The sequence below is a fragment of the Panicum virgatum genome, chromosome 6K (genome assembly GCF_016808335.1).
Source record: "Panicum virgatum strain AP13 chromosome 6K, P.virgatum_v5, whole genome shotgun sequence".
Lineage (NCBI taxonomy): Eukaryota > Viridiplantae > Streptophyta > Magnoliopsida > Poales > Poaceae > Panicum > Panicum virgatum.
Window position 1 is genome coordinate 6,094,375 of NC_053141.1, and position 16,255 is coordinate 6,110,629.

Here is a 16,255-nt window from a genome sequence, read left to right on the forward strand (position 1 = left end):
CTTGCAGCCACGTACCGTGGCCTCTGCAAGGCATCGGTGCAAAATAAGCACAATGCAATTCTTACAGGATGTCCGATTCTGCTACAGCTTTGGTCGTACGAGAGGATAGCAATTGGTTGTCCGATTATCGACCACTCAACGTATGTGCCGGATATGTACGGTGACACCGAGGATGATAGGCCGACCATGGGGACTCTCTGGTACGCTCATCAGGTACGGAAATGACTGTTACTCATACTATTTTATTGGCAATTCTGTTGCTTTGTTTGACCCTCTTTGTATTTCTTATTGGTATATATTATTAATTTCGTGCAGAAGAATTGGGCCCACGTACAGTCTTGGCGGTCCTATCCTGAGTTTGTAGCTGAGTTTGATTGGTGGACACCTGAAGACGTTGTGTGGGAGCCCTACTCCCAGTTGGCTATAAACACTCGTGCACCGTTCGGGATATCTTCGGTTTGCTCTCAGGACCAGGGCCTTTGGATGACAACTACAGCGCTGGTGTACGACGTTTACATTGAGGCCCATTGCCCGGACAGAGTCAGGAGGTAGTTCGGTCAAAGGCAGTTGTATCTTGTGCTGTCAGCATTGGATCGGGTCCAACGTCATGACCACAGGTAACGATTCATATGTCATTTCAGTGATAATGCATTGCTGCTTTAACTAATCAATATTTAGTTTGTCGAGGGCTGGTCAACCCTTCTCGAACATGTGGGTGACAAGGGTGCAGCCTTGGGTCGATGGCTGGGACCAGGCAGAGGAGAACGTGGCGCTTCCGACCCCTGCACACACGGAGGCTTCGTAAAGGGCGTACCTAAGCTGGTACCAGCCTAAGACTCGTTGCCTCTTGATATATGCTGACATGCATCCAGAGCCGCATGTTGCGACCCCACATGATGGCTATGCACGACATAGGGATGAGGCATTAGCTGGGGCGGTGAGTCAAAGTTATCATCGCTTTTCAAATACTTTGGATTAGAGTGTTAATGTCTTCTTTTTCTTGCATGCAGTTTGAAATGTGCAGGTTGATGGACGTAGATGCCAGGGCGAATTTGATGAGGATTCGAGCGGGATCTATGATGGATAGGAATGAGCAAGAGTCGGCTTGGACCCGAGTTTCACAAAGAGCCCATTCCATGCTTGAAGCCTTTGCGTATGTGTATGAATTGCTAGGTTATACTTTTCATATTCATCTACTTTACTAACGGTTTTTATTTCTTTCCAAAATATTTAAAACCACATCTAATGCCGCACTGCCGCACTGACGGTCAAGGGTGAACCTGCGGGAGGGGCCTGCCGCCCCCCTGCCGGGCGGCGGGTAGGCCTACCGCCCTGCCACCGGGCGGCGGGTACTTGCCGCCCGGCTGTGACGGAACCGCCAAATTAAATCTCTAATTAAGCGTAATGACCGTCATTTGAACACATCGGGCGCATTAGCTTAACGGCTTAATTTGGCGATCATTTCTCAACCCACGGCCCGATCGAAACAACACCGGTAGTCCCACGCGAAGGTGGGCACAGATGGTACAAGCACGACTCATTACTTGAAAAATACAAGAGTGATCACGACACGAAATATTTAGTTTTACAAACCGAGTTCAAATACATAAATAATTTACAAGATTAACACTTACATAGTCATGACTGAGGTCGAACACAAAGATCCTACAACTACTCTAGCTTACATCAGTTCTGATCCGCCCCGACCGGTCGGACCGGTTCACCCAACCGGTCGAACCGGTCGGCACCCCGTTGCCAACTCCACCGGTCAGACCGGTCCCACGGACCGGTCAGACCGGTCTACGCAAAACAGAAAGGCTGCACAATCAGCCCACAAGTGTACAACTCGACAGCGCCCTAACCTAAGGGTCCCGCTCCTCGACCTTCCACCCCTCTGCATCCCGGCGGATGAACTTGACACAACAGGGGCAGAAGTCGACGTCCGGGTGTCCTGTAATAATAAATGTGGCAACAAACCATGAGTATTCTAATACTCAGCAAGGCTTACCCGACCAGTGGGTATAACTTAGCCCACATAACTAGACATGCAAGGCTTTTGGCTGGTGGTTATTTTGCAGAAACCGCGGCTAAAGTAAGTACTTACTTTCATGATTTTAGCCCAGATTGTATATATATTCTAACCATGATCTATCATTAGCATAAATTAACTATAGCAAACATGGTGGAGCAACAGGTATAAAATCAATATAGAGAAACCTTATATTAATCACTTATCATCCCTACTCACACTACGCTACGACTCGGTGATCAAGGTGCTCATATCCGAGAGCGACTGACGGCGAATCGATCCGATTTAGTCTTGCAAGGTGGACCTAACCAACACGGCACGTATTTGCCCCGTCGGACTATACATGCCAACCATTCCCCTTCCCGCCTCGAACTACAGGAACCAGCCCAACGACATATGGTCAGCCGAGCTCAACGTGAGACCACCAAAAATAAACATATACATCCCAATTCTCTGCGACTACTCGACTCGCCCCAGGAGTTGGGTGCGGGTTCCTGTACTTTCGAAGCAAGGCTGTACTCGGCTTACTGGTTTCGACTACCTCCTACTCCCGGTATGCGGTTAGTACAGTTCAAACATGATCAGCAGGGCCAACAACGGCGCGGTCCTTAACCGACATAGACGAGACTAAGACACCCAGGAACCCTGTCCTGCTGCCATACCTATACATCATCATTCCCCGTTTGGTCTCAATTCTCCATTCATTGTGTATCAATTTCACAACTTATGTACTGGAATATGACTATACCCTGTATCTCGCGAGTAACTGGAAATTACTCGACTTCTAAACGTCCTATATCTCGCGAGTGGTAATAGGTCACTCGTCTTCTATCGGGAACTATTCGGCATAGCACTTCTATCGTCCTATACATACTAGTATAAACTCGGGGAAACCTAGGGATCATGCAGCTAGGGTTCCAAGAAATTCCTAAACCTAATGCACAAGTAGTAGAGACATATATAGGTGTTATAATTTGAAATAATATGAGTTGCACCGGGGCTTGCCTTGCGTCTGCTGCTCAAACACTGGGGTGAGTTGGGCCTTGGGCCGACACCCCGCGAACCTCCTCCTGCGGGGCTGGCCCCTGCGGCTCCTGTGGCTCCGCAACCACCTCGTACACGACCTCCTCCGCTGCGGCTGCTACACGTGTGCATATGCATATGACATGAGAATGCATGCATGAGTTATAAAAATTATAAGTAACGAATAGCCAAAAATAATTTCTAACCAATTGTACCAACTACCCCGACTTTCACCTTCTCAGCCAACACCCCACCGGTCAGACCGGTCCATCAGACCGGTCCTACTGAACCTACCGTGACACCGGTCAGACCGGTCCCTCCGACCGGTCAGACCGGTCCTACCCAGTGACAACCTAGGATTCCTTGGCGCGGCGAAAGTCACCCACCAACTCCAAATACCCTTCTAGGACCTAGTTCAAGGGTTCATGGGGACGCTTTTGACCAGAGAACACCACCTAAAACCTTCTAGAACAAGAGATCGATCCAAACTTCTAATTTACCTTGAATGGCTCCTTCCCTACGAAGAACTTGCAATCCCGCGTCACCCCATGGAGAACGTGGAGGAGATGATCCTTGACTCTGATTTGAAGCTCCCCTAGCCTTGGAATGGATTTGGGGTGAGGGATTTAGGAGGGAGGGTTTGGGGAGGAGGGAGCTCGGGAGGGAGAGAGCTGGGCGCTGAGGACATGGGTTCTGGTGTGGGAGTGTGTGAGAGAGATTTAAATGCTGTGGGGCCCAACCCGACCAACTCGGGCTAGACCGGTCAGACCGGTCGCCCATACCGGTCAGACCGGTCCGGGCTGAACTGGCCCAGGGCTGACAGAAACAAGTTTGGTGCTTCGTCGCGTGGTTTGAAACTAATGACCGGAGATTAATTTAACTAACTAGTGGATTAACACCTGAGTTGGCTCGCAAAAAAAATGAATCACCGTAAAAAAACAGCTTCCAACAGGTTCTGCAGCCTGCTCGCTACTGCATCCGGTTCGTCATCCCTGCTAGTTCGCTCGGCGAATCTCTAGAGCGAGTCTAACTCGCCATCCAGCCCTCCCGCGCGCTCCAGCCCCTCCCGCGCACCCTCCGCCCACCCGCGCCCTCCCACCACGGTCGCTGCCCCTGCACGGTTGCATCCATCACCGGCCACCATAGGGCCCTGCTCCGGCCAAGCCAGCAAGAAAAGAAGAGGGACCAGGAGGTGGGGTGGAGGATGAGGTGGGGACGGTGGCCGGCACTGGGGAAGAGGAGGTGGGGGCCGGACGGGAGCCGCGTCACTCCGTGTGGCCACCGGTGGCTGTGGGCCCTGCGCCGCCCGGCCTCCTCCCGGGAGACTCGTTGCTCCGCGTGGGCGCTGGTGGCCGCAGGCCCTGTGCCGCCCGGCCTCCTGCTGGGAGCCGCGTCGCTCCGCGTGGGCGCCAGCGGTCGTGGGAGCCTGCCCCCCTGCGCGGCTGCGCCGCCCTGGCCCGCCCGGTCTCTTGCTGGGGCTCACGTCGCCAGCTGATTTGCAGCTTCCTGATGAGCGTTGTCGACCTGGAGGTCGATTTGGGGGTGCTGGAGGAGGGCGTTGTCCTTCTGCTCGCCCGAGGTCGATTCGGGGGTGCTGGAGAACGAAGGGTGCAGTACGCAGATGCTGGCGTCAAGGAGGGCAGTGGCAGAGGGGAGCAGAGAAGATCGTGTGGCTAGTGGAGAAGATAAGGAAGGAGGAAAAAGAGTATGACGTGTGGGACCCACGCATTTGGGGAGTGAGAAATAGATAGTCTGTTGGATTCGGCCTCTTAATATAGAGAGGAATCTGTTTAGAGAGTTGGATGGAGACTCAAATAGAGAACCAAAAATGGCTATTCTTTTGGAGATGCTCTAAGACACTACTATTCTAAAAAAGATCCTGGTATTGCTTTCATCATGAGATACACATGTCTAGTATGTCCTAATTGTAGTAGCATTGGAAATCCAACATTTTTGTTCAGTAGTAGCAAATTAGCGATCCATCAGATGCCACACTGATTCGAGCCAGTTCTTCAAAGTTAGATACAAAGTGGGCTACTAGCCTACTACAAGCTTTTATTACATGGTTAGATAAAATCTGAACTCTCGATCACTTCCGATCCGGACCTCTCCAGCTCTCCTTCACCTTTGTGACAAGTCCTGGTTAGATAATGCATCAGTGGCGGAACTCGAAACAAATTTTAAGAGGGGCTGAGGCCGAACAAACTTCGATAATATTTCTAGGTACAAAAATTTAGTAACCTGCATTATATTTTTATTAACCGCACTGATATACATTAGTTAGTCACTGTATATTATTTAATCATGCAATGACAATTCACAAAGTAAAATAGTAGCGGCAGTCAATATATCTTGTTCAATTTAGTTTTATCTTAGGTCTCCTACAAAGATTAGGCTTAATTTAAAAAATATATTGTATTATGCGATATGAAATCAATAATGCTTACAGAGCATACCACATCAACAATAATATATTTATATTGGTTTAAATTGAAAAAGTATAGACAGAAGCCACGGATTTGATGCTAATGCGATCGCATTAGTAGGGCAGGTGGGTTTGTTGTTGCCGTCCATCTCGGTTGTGGCTGCATGCCTACTTGCCATCGGCGCCTTGTCGTGCATTCGCGCGATGCCAATCGTGAGATGTGAGTCCGCTGGCACCCTCCTCTGAGATACTGATAAGCTGTGATTAGCGAGTAGCCACACGCGGAGAACGGAGAGAACTTTCGAGGCTAGAGATCAGGATGGATTGTGTGAACTTCTGAGGAATCGAATAATATTGTGGGCTTTTGTTGTGCGCTGAAAGAGATTAAGATTAAAAGATACTTAAAAACTTGAGCTAAGATTAAAGAGTATATGGAAACTTGAGCTAAGATTAAAAGATATATACTTAAAAACTTAACTAGGATTAAAATAAGATTAAAGGGTACTTAACAAAAATTATTTTGTTGGGGGGGGGGGGGGACATGGCCCCTGCCAGCCCCCCTCAGCTCTGCCAGTGTCTAGCATAACCATGGACTGATATGCAATAATCAACAAAGTTGAAAACAGAATACCTCAACTTCGGAATGGACAAGATCATCCCACACCATAGCCAAAACCCAAAAACAATCCCAGCAATCACACAGTAATACAATCATTGGTCGGAATCTTCATCATTTTTCTTGTTCAATGCAGGTGAAGCATTTGCGCAAGGAATATCCAAAGGAAGACCACATAGCCCAGGATTGTTGCTGTAAATCGATGGGTCATTGAGGGTCTGAAGTTGACTCCCTGTGGGTATTTTGCCTGAAAAATGGTTGTTTGAGAGATTCAACGTATTGAGGGATACCATACTACTCATGCCTACAGGAATGGCTCCCGACAGTTCATTAACGAGAGGTCAAGGGACTCAAGGACATTCAAACTACCAATATTTTTAGGAATTCCGCACAAAAGATAATTTCTTGACAAATTTAGAAACTGAAGGCCTTCGAGATTGCTTAACTCTTCTGGAATGCATTGAGACAGTGAATTGCCTGACAAATCAATGCCCGTCATGAGCTGAAGAGTTCTTTGGAGTACCATCTCTTCTCCCTTCGAGATTATGTCAATTCTATCCCGATAATTGGACTCATCAGTTTGCGATCCTGTAGAACTAATTATGGGATTCTTCATGGCAGAAAATTTTCCAAACTCCCTTGGGATCAGTCCTGTCAAGTTGTTGTTGGCCAAGTTTAGCAACTGAAGCTCCGCAAGCTGCGATATCTCCAGAGGAATTTCACTAGTGAAGCGGTTCAACCCAAGTCTAAGAATTTTCAGAGCTGGAACATCAATTCCAACCCAAGGTGGAATTCTGCCAGAGAACTGGTTATTCCCAATATCTAGAGTGGCCAGAGATCCACACCTCTTGACGACCGATGGAAAGACCCCTGTGAAGCCATTGCCCGCAAGATGGAGTGATTCGAGTGAACAGTTGTGCGACTGTGGGGCTTCGGGGATCTCACCTGAGAAAGAGTTGTTGGACAGGTCCATGAACTGCAAGGCCTGCAACTCCCACCAGCAGTCTGGCAGCTCCCCGGTGAGCAGGTTGTTGGACAGGTCCAATACCGTACCTCCAGCAACAGCAACCTATAGAAGGTCGCACTGGACCTGTTGGAGGAGGTATTGTAAGGAAACGGGAGCGCTACCCTAGCGAGAATTCCTAAATATACCACGTTCACCGAGGATCGTCCTCCCTCTTCTTCTTCCTACTTCCCCTCTCTCCTCCTCCTCCTTCCCCTTTGCCTCCAATGGAGTTCCTGGGGTAGGGGAGCTTGAGCCCCCCCCCCCCCCCCCCCCACACACACACACTGGCGCCAATTGTTTTTTTTTTAATATAAGGGGAGGCCAATTAAAGGTACACGACGACCATGGAGTATGGACTCGTCGAGCACATTGTGCTAGGGGTGGCAAAGAGACTGGCAGTGTTTAAAACGGCATTAGGTGCCGTGGATTGACCACCAAGGCGGCAAGAGGAAGACTTGATGACCTGATGAAGCTAGACGCAGGACAAGTCCGAAGAAGTCTGCTAAACTGCAGCTATTCCTGAATCTTCTTAGGCGTCCTCTTCCTTTTGCGCCGTAGGACTAGCGCTCTTTTGACGCGTGGTGGGGCGTGTTGTTCTTTTTTTTTTTACTGAACTTCCTTTTGAGTTGTTTGCACTGTACGCCGGCATCCCCGGCAGAAAACTTTATGAAACGCTTTCAGTGTAAGCGGGGCGAATGGTCTTTGGTCTAAAAAAGAGAAACAAGTACAAGGACTTTGTTTCAGGCATGGAGCACAGGAAAACTTTCTAAAACTTGAGTTGTATTTGGTCTTGTATATCTGGTCAAGTCCTTCTCTTAGACTGGAGTCTAATTGGTTTAGTGGGTTAAGTCAGAGCTAATCATAGTTTAGTCAAGTCCAATTCAAGTCATGTGCTTGCATGTGTATATTTGGCCAAGAGATGGCCCTGTATTGGAATTGCTTTTTTTTTTTACGTCTGTCTTCGTCGTCATCGAGGGTTTCCTCCGACCCCCGAGCAAGAGTGCCGGCAGCCCTCTCCTCTCGGTTGCCTGCCATCCTTCTGGATGGTGATTGAGTGCGTGATCATGAATTGTTTCATGGGTGTGTTGCTTCGAATGAGCGAGGATACAGACAGCGAAGCTGATTTAGGCCCAAAATCTGTAATCTAGAGGAGGGATGCTGACAGGTGTGCTCGGCGAGGCCACGATTCCATCGACGTGTCCCAAATGACGGGATTTGGATACTATTTTGCCAGGTACCGACAAGGCGAAGGCAACACACATATATCCATGTTGAATGAAGCTGGGCCATATGACTGGGCACCGACGAGGTGAAAGTCACCCCTTCATCAATGTTTTGCATTTATCACCGACATGGCGACGTACTGTCGTGACTGGGTTTCAGCGAAACAAAGCCACCCATACTTCTACGCTTCAATTGCAAATGGATGATGACGAGCAGATGAGTTGATGACGACCATATATAAAAGCGCAGCTTAATCTAGGGATGGCAATTTTACCCGCGGGTGCGGGTACCCGCAGGTGCCCGACCAGATGGGTAAGAGTATGGGTATGAAATTTTACCTGCGGGTATGAGTACGGGTATAGAATTTTACCCGCAGGTAGAGTACAGGTATAGAATTTTACCCGCAGGTAGAGTACAGGTAAAAATTCTTACCCGTGGGTAACCCATCGGATACCTGAAATATATAGAAGGCCCAACAAATTACATTGATGCGGCCCAGCCCAGTAAAATCATCCACCACCCTGTCTGCATGCCCTTATTCACACGGTCAACCCCCTGCTCCTGGCTCCCCCCGTCGCCTCCCCACCAGGCCACCAGAGTCCCAAACCCAGACCCCAATCCCACCTCCCGCCGCCAGAGCTTGCGAGCTGCGACCACAGCAAGGCCGGCCGGCTCTGGCCCTGCGTCCTGCCCCTGCGACGCAAGTCACTGACGCGCGAGCCCGCGACCCCAACAGCTCGCCGCGCCGCCGCCCTGAGCCCCGCTCGGTTCTGCCGCTGCCACCGCCTGACATGTTTCTTCAATCGCTCGATGGGTACCCGGTACCCGGCGGGTACGGGTACGGGTAAAAGTTTTCGCTCCAAGCATTTCGCGGGTACGGGTATAGCTGCCATGTTCGGGTATGCTGTCGGGCGGGTAAATGTCTTACCTGCACTATACCCGATCTGTTGCCATCCCTAGTTTAATCGGAGGTTTTCTTAGACTCGCTCTATATATGTAATTAACCGGACGTGCCTAATGGCCCCGGGAGTCAGCGAACTACGCAATCTCTACGAGTTAGATCTCTCCTTAAGCATCGACGACGACAACAACAACATAGTCTTTTTTCCCAAGCAAGTTGGGGTAGGCTAGAGATGAAATCCGAAAGAAATAAGTTCAAGGTTCAGGCACATTGATAGCTAGTCTCCAAGCGCTCCTATCCAAAGCTATCTCTTTAGAGATATTCCAATCCTTAAGGTCTCTCTTAACCGACTCATCCCACGTCAGTTTAGGTCTACCTCTACCCCTCTTTACATTGTCGACCCGCTCAAGAACCCCATTACGCACCGGTGCCTCAGGAGGCCTTCGTTGGACATGTTCAAACCATCTAAGCCGATGTTGGGTAAGTTTCTCCTCAATTGGTGCCACTCCGACCCTATCCCGAATAACTTCGTTCCGGACTCTATCCCTCCTTGTGTGCCCGCAAAACCACCGCAACATCCGCATCTCTGCTACACTCAGTTGCGGGACATGTCGCCTTTTTGTAGGCCAACATTCAGCACCGTATAGCATCGCCAGACGAATTGCTGTCCTATAGAATTTGCCTTTTAGCTTTTGTGGCACCCTCTTGTCACAAAGGATGCTAGAAGCTTGCCGCCATTTCAACCAGCCAGCTGAAATTATATGCCTAACATCTTCATCAATGTCGCCATCCTTTTGTAGCACCGATCCTAAATACCGAAAAATATCCTTCTGGACCACCACTTGTCCATCTAGACTAACTCCTTAAGCATTGACGCAGACAGAAAAAGACGAGTTGTCGCGAGTCATGTATTCATGAATTTCATAAATGGTCAAAATTAATGAAATATGTGTTCTCGTTAATGTGTGCCTGTGTTCCGTTGTGTACGCAAATTTTATTATTTTCCTCGTCCCTTCGTTTTGTTTTCGCAAACAGTAACAAATTCCTTTAGTGGAATTAAAGCTAGATGTATGGGGGAACAGTGAAATAGTGTTTGCCAACATATAGAAGAATCATCCGGTCATTTGTAGTAAGCACACAAACAGAGTAAATAAATAGTAAATTATATGCCTTTTGTAAGTTCTATCTTCGTGAATGCAAATATTTATATATCTACACTATAAAGAATCAAAACAATTGGAAATACTTTTCACCTAAAAAAAACATCCCTTTACCTCTCACATGAATCCCACCTGTCAGTATCCAAGTGGTAGAAAGTTTCCTAGGAGAAGAAAAAACCACACGCTGCAAAATGCTTCTGCCGTTTTGGCTCTTATTTTTTCACCGGCCAAAAAGTTTACCCGCCCCTGTACCCAGGATATTAATTCACGCCCATGAAGAACGCATATGGTAGCATCCCACATCACTTTCCTCTTTATCTTGCATGTTTCCTTGCTTGCGCGTTCCTTTAATTTCCTTCGTTGCGTTAGTCTTTGTTTTTTCCTTCCTTGCGCCCGTCAAGCACGCTTATCCTATGTTAATGATGACTAGTAAAGTGTACGTATAAAAATCATTGATCATCAAATTCAGTGGCGGAGCCACCACTAGGGCGAGCCAGGGCGGCCGCCCTAGGTCCCTCTAAGTGAAGTCCAGAGTATATTTGTTAACAGTAGAGGTAGCAGGAAAAGAGAAGAAGGATGGATCTGAAAAACATAGGAAGAACATAAGAGAACAGGAAATTGACTTCCGCGGAATAGGTTACTTGAGAAAGGAGTAAGAGTTCAAACAAATTGTTCGATACTATTTCTCCTCGCACGCACTCAGTATTTAACTAGCGACTCTCTTGCGTTTACATGAGTTTGGCCTGATACGTGCGCGCAGGCACATCTAGCGAACCAATTCGCGTCAAGATAGACACTAAGCTTCCTGGTACGGCGGCCCATAGTAGGAGATGCTTTCTTTGGTTCGTGGGTGCTGATAATATCCCCGTTCTCAACTCCGGCAGGGGCTCATGACGGTACGGCGGCGCCCCCCGAACGCGAGGTCGAGTGAGCTGCGGCCTCTTAAGTGGTTCAACCTCGCGCCCCAGCCCAGCACTGCATCTTCTTGCCACCAGATGCCGCTGCCAATTTCGGCAGTTCACCATCTACCCCCTACAGTCCCGCTCAGGCGCTCACGCTGGCGTGTCGATGCCGTTGGGCGACGCCACTCCACGCCCGTCCGTTCAGCAGCCCCATCTCGGCGCCCGTCGGTGGCGACAGCAGATCCCGTGCGCCGCCGGCGCGGGCGCCTGCAGCCGGGTAGCAAGTCTCGGCATCTTGCTCTGGTCGTGCAAAAATTTTATCGTAAAAGTCCGCCCTAGGTCATTTTCTGGGCTGGCTTCGCAACTGATCAAATTCATTAATCATCATTGGACCACTCATTCACTTTCATACACGTTCGAAGAGGGGGGAAAAAAGAAAATATCTTTCCTGATATCGAATAATTGAATCATGTAGTAACTTTCTCATTCTCCATCGCAAGTTGCCAAACATTTGAAAAGGTTTTCTACCACGTGCTCACATCGTAATAATCAGAGAAAAGAGAACAATGGCTGGAGTTATGAAAGAAAGAAAATTCATATTGATGGACAAGCAAAATTTCTATACTAATGTTGTAGGCAAGATTCTCATCAACTCTACCGTAAGTGAATTCGCGCTGTAATACACAAGAATGAAGTACAGTTAGCGTCCGTGAAAGGGATATCCAAATGTTTGTTCACAACACCGTATCTCATCTGCATGATAACCTCTTTTTTTTGCGGATAAAAAAAACCATTTCCATAGCCTATAGCTATGATGATCTTATTCAGATAAATTCCGTTCTTGAAGCGAAGGACATGTGTGGCTCATCGCACCACTTGACAGAAAATCTTTTCTAAGCTTCGAGGGTGCCGATCAATTGGAGGCTAAGACTTCAACGGAACGAGCGAAACCACCGTATCTTTGACAACATCCACTCAACGGCACGGCAGGTAGCACTACCGGAAATCGCTAGAATGTCGTGTGTCTAGGTCTTTGCCGTGTGCTTTTTGTCGAGCACATGGCAAAAAACTATTTTGCCGTGTGCCACGGCGAAAACGCACGGCAAAAAAAGATACAGCAAAATCCATGCTTTGCCGTGTGTTGACACACGTCAAAGACTTTGCCGTGTGTTTTTTTTGCACACGGCAAAGTCAATAGTTTACCGTGTGTTATTTTGAGCACACAGCAAAGTTATAATTTTTTTCTCTCCTCACCTCAAAATTTTTTTACCCTCCACATACAACATGTAGTACTCCATATTAAAATTTGGTACATTTTAAATTTTTTTTGCTATATTTAACTAATTAATTAGATTTCAAGCCATTTTTGAATCAAGTCAAATTTGAACTGCACATGATTCAAATAATAGAATAAAATGAGTGAAAAATGATGTTCGTGTTATTTAGCCCAGTTTTGAGGCCTTACATGTGAAATGAAAAGAAATTTTCAACATCTTGTCCAAGAAACACGCCCACGAACGTGTGTTCAAATGATTTTAAAATTCTAAAAAAACAAATAAAGTCTGAAAATTATGAGATTTGTCGATACCTCATTATATCACATGTGGAGGCAGTGGTAAAAAACTGAGTAGGTTTTGTAATATTTTCACGTACAATGCTTATAAATGGAAACATCTCCGAAGAAGTTTTATAGAGTTGAGAAATATGTGGTTAGGTTTGGACAGGAACTGACGTTCGAATTGGAGTTCGACTTCAAAACTTTTTCGATGGGTAATAGATAATATATATTGTTTCTTGTTAATTTTTAATAATTTTTTGAATCAATTTAATAATTTTTATGTATTAAATATAATTATAAAAAAATAATTTGCCGTGTGTAGTCCTCAAGACACACGACAAACAAATCTTTGTCGTGTGTAGTCCTGCGACACACGGCAAATTCACCAACGGGGCCCACCTCTACCCGCGGCCACCCATCTTTAATTATCCCCAACCCTGCCCTCTCTCCCGGCCTCTCTCTCTCAATCCCTTCCTCTCCCCCGACCTCTCTCTCTCAATCGACCCCAGCGCCGCCCCCTCCCTCTCCATAGCAGCCGTTGCCACCCCCTCCTTCCACTGACTCCACGGCGAGACGACTCCCGGCCTCCCTCTGCCGGATCCGCGTGCAACCTCGTCTTCCTCGGCGGCGGCGAGGGCTCCTCCGTCGGATCCCCGCCCGCGCCCCCTCCCTCCTCTGGCTCGGACACTCGGGACGTCTCCCGGCCTCCCGGCGCACCGGATCTCGCCGTCCTCGAGCTCGGGGGAGGAGTAGGGGAGGGGGCCGTGCGCGGCCTCGTCTTCCTGTCGGCGGCGGCAGAGGCCCGAGCTCCCGCAGCGGCGGCGGCGGCAGAGGCGCCAGATCCAGATCCGGCGGTGCGCCGCCTCTCCTTCCCTCTCAACTCCGGCCCAGGTTCTCTCTCCCCCTCTCTCTCTGGCATCTTCTTTTTTCCACAGGTGGGGCGACGACGTGGTGGCGGCGGCTGGAGGTGCGGCGGCGTGGGGAAGGCAGCAGAGGCCCGGCGGGGTGCTGGTGGTGGCGTGCCGGCGGCTGGCAGGACAGCAGCGGCAGCATGGGCGGCGGGCTTGAGGTGGGGGGCACGACGGCCGCCGGTGGGGTAGCTGTGGCAGACACAGATTTTTTTTTAATTTTTTAGAAAACTTTTGCCGAGTGCCAAAAGTACACACGGCAAAACCTTTGCCGTGCGCGCGACAAAAGGCACACGGCAAAGGCCGTCTTTGCCGACGCCTATTCGTCGTGTGCCCTTTGCCGTGTGCAACACACGGCAAAAGCTTTGTCGTGTGGATTTGGGGCTTTGCATTGTGCTCCTGGCACACGGCAAACTCACTGCTTCCCGTAGTGTAGCCGAAAGGACTAAAGAGTGCTTAGAACAGTTCGAACGGGCACATTCCTTAAATCCGATTTGTCATTGTCTTACATTTTTTGTGGCCGTGCTTGTGTGTTGTGCCTAGGACTCTTGTGTGGGCTGCAGGGCAGGGGTGTCTGGCCACTTTTCTCCTTTTGTTCTTGTACTTTTAACTTTTTCTTTCCTTTTTAATTGAAAGGCAGAGCTCCTGTCCAGTTCATTCAAAAAAGTCTGCACATCAATAAAAGGCACATAAAAAAGAAAGTCTTGCAAAAACAACATATTGTTGCGGTAGCACAAACCAAAGGAACAGTGTGGAGTTGACGCTGGGACTTCAACTTAGGCGTGTTCTCTATCCTTCTCTCCTGAAGAAATGTTTTGTCATTTCTCTAAATCCTTTCTCAAAAATCGTCCAGGACGATATAGCAAGCAGCATAAGTTTGTTCACAATGTGAGCTCATATACGTTTCAAACAAAAAAAGAAGACGAATTCAGACTGTAACAATGCTACCTGGTATGTTGTGAAACCAAAACATTGTTAGATTCTAAATCAGAGGATAAATGTGTAGCTAAACTCATTATTGCACTCACAGTACATGTATCTTATCATCACACTACTTACATGTTTTAAGATAATTTTGAGGATTCTAATAATAAATAACCGTATAAAAATATGGTCTACAAGCTAATCACATTAGTAGTATTCCTCTCATCGGCCGAGTCGTCTTCGTCATCCTGGTTGCAGTCACACCTCTTGTCATCAGTATGATCCGTCGACGATCGAGATGCACTGCACGAAGCACAACTTGCTTCTGCCTCCCATGTACACGAGGGTGACACCAACGTGCCTCTCGGTCGGATCACATCGCTGAACATCTTCTAGTCTCCGGGCTGGGCACTGCCCCTTGCCGTCGGCATCAGGGTTTGAGGGCACCACGTCACAGGTGCAGAAAAGGCCGATGCTGTCCAGCTCCCCGGGAAGCCCAACCATCAAACTCGCTATCAAACTGAGCGCGGCCGGTGAACGGCAGCGCCTACTTGCCGTGGCGACGCCAGACGCCGCCATGCTCCTCCGTCTCGAACGAGAATGTCGCGGCAGAGGCGCCGCCCTTCTTAATGCTAACGAACATGGTCTGCCCGTCGACGCGTGCACTGCATAGGAAGTGTCGTGCGTGCGCTCGAACCAGCGGGTCAGGTCTCGGGGATCTCAAACCACGACCAGTGGCGGAGCGGGTGGTGCCGGGGGTGCTCTAGCCCCCCTACTCTCATAGAATCCATGGAGCCCCTCCAAAGCCCCTCAATATTTTTCAAGCATGAGTGAAGAAGAGAAAGAAGAAAGGAGGAAGAAAAAGAAAAAGAAAGGAGGGAGAAAGAAAAAAAAAAATGAACTCCCTCTCAATTTGAATCCCAGCTCCGCCACTCACCACGACCACTCCTTGGCCTCCTCGCCGTAGGCCGGCCGGCGTGCCAAGCGGCGGCGGGTCAAGCCAAGCGAAGGTGCCGTCAGCGAGAGCAAAGCGCTCGGCCGCTCGCCGCCGGTAGGGATAGGGATGTAGATGGGGTCGGGGCATCTCCGGCCGAGTGGCGGATGCGGACGTCGAAGATGACGACGTGGTGCTCGAGCGCAGAAGCAAGCGCCATCCCGAGAGGCTGGGCCAGAGTGCGGAGCTCGGATGCCGCAACAGTCAGGTTTGGGAGGGGTAGGACCGCGGCAGGTGAGAAAAACAATTAGTTTTTGACAAAAACGCTCTCCAACATATGATTTCTATGGGTCTCCACCCTCTCCCACCTCTCTCGGCCCTGACATGCGGGTCCGGCGTGAGGGGTACGGTGGGCCCAGTTTTGGTGAGAAAGATTTTCAATTATTTTCGATCTTTATAATATAGATAAATACGATCCAGTAGTAGATGCTCAATATCAATTTTTTTCTTTCTGCTTGATCTCACCATCCCCTACCAACCACAGCAGACAACGATTGCTTAGAGCATCTCGTTCCAACAAGTTATGTAAATCAACATGGATAAGTAAAAAAAACAAAGAATGTTAAAACTCGTTTCCAACAGTGC

General features: G+C 48.8%; 1 long non-coding RNA gene and 1 pseudogene across 1 annotated transcript; one reads left to right on the plus strand and one right to left on the minus strand.

Moving 5' to 3' along the window:
• Positions 1-387: 387 nt before the first annotated feature.
• On the plus strand, positions 388-1,061 carry LOC120713876. The gene is made up of 3 exons (XR_005691309.1): positions 388-617; positions 679-937; positions 1,011-1,061. It is a non-coding gene; the product is annotated as an uncharacterized LOC120713876 (long non-coding RNA).
• A 4,977-nt stretch (positions 1,062-6,038) lies between these two features.
• LOC120713178 lies at positions 6,039-7,266 on the minus strand (annotated as a pseudogene).
• Positions 7,267-16,255: the final 8,989 nt, after the last annotated feature.